Here is a 1,473-nt window from a genome sequence, read left to right on the forward strand (position 1 = left end):
GCAGATGTCATAAGAGCGAATGCGATGCAGCCACAGATGAAATCAGCTCACCAACTCACCTTGGCGACAGTGTTCGTCTCTGAGACCACGATTAGGAAAGGTGTCGCCACATTGGCGGCAAGCAGTCTGTCCAGTGTTTTGCGTGCCAGACACATCAACATCCATGATGCGGATTCTTGGGGACGTGTCAGTTGGATTCCGTGGGAAAAGAACGGGCAAGAGGAGGTGCAAGGGACGGCCACTGTGAACGATCGATGTGAGAAAAAAAAAAAAAAAAATTCTGTAAGTGAATGAATAATATGTGAATGGATGTTCTTTGACATGCATGTTAATCAATGAAACGTCGTTGAAAACACCTGTTTTCAGTGTGCGATATGGAAGTAATGGATAGCTCTGTTTGAGGAACTACGGTTATTCGAACAGTCACGTTTTCTGAGTGCGATTCAACTAAGTCATACAAATAGAAGATGACATAACGTTAGGTGGAAGTATAATACTTAATATGATGCACGACACAAACAATGGCTTACGAGTGGGATTTTTTTTTGCTCGAAAAGCGCGTTGGTTTTAACATAAACTCGACAGGAACAGACAACCTCACACACAATTAGACAACGGACTTTTACCACATGGTGACCGTTACATTGTCAGAACTTCCCCTTCACAACTTCCTCGTAAACATATACCATAGTCGGGTATTGGACAGAGCTACCTTTCTGCATAGTATTAGCGGTTAGCCTCCGATCGTGTCGCTGTTAGCGGTTGCGCCGAACCCACGCTGTTAGCGGTTGCGCCGAACCCACATGACAATAAACATTCTGAAAGTTTCGATTGAGTACCGACAGTACAGCGCACCAAAAGCTCGAACGTTGACTTGTCATGTAAAGTTAATGGCCGCCACGACAAAAAGAACCCAAAAATTGAACAAATGCGAGCGACGGGCCATTTGCGAAGACCGAGTGACAGCCGGGCCCCTGGTCACAATTTTCGGCGCACGTCAAAACAAAGCTCACCACGCATTCTTCGCACGCTTCCGCTGCTCACTATGGAGTCCTCGTCCACCGTCGGCAGCCCTGTGACCCACCACCACCACCATTAGTACCCCCCTCGAAACGGCTCAAACAAACAAAAGGTGCGCTCCTCAGCCGACACCAAATGGCAGCCGGGCCAGTGGTCACAAGTTTCGGCGCACGTCAAAACAAAGCTCACCACGCATTCTTCGCACGCTTCCGCTGCTCACTATGGAGTCCTCGTCCACCGTCGGCAGCCCTGTGACCCGCCAGCCTCACCATGAGTACCCCCCCTCGAAACGGCCAAAACAAACAAAAGGTGCGCTCCTCAGCCGACACCAAATGGCAGCCGGGCCAGTGGTCACAACTTTCAGCGCACGTCAAAACAAAGCTCACCACGCATTCTTCGAACGCTTCCAGTGCTCAATGGGAAGTACTCGTCCACCGTCGGCAGCCCTGTGAC

This window comes from Monosiga brevicollis, genomic scaffold (assembly GCF_000002865.3).
Source record: "Monosiga brevicollis MX1 MONBRscaffold_10 genomic scaffold, whole genome shotgun sequence".
Taxonomy (NCBI): Eukaryota; class Choanoflagellata; order Craspedida; family Salpingoecidae; genus Monosiga; species Monosiga brevicollis.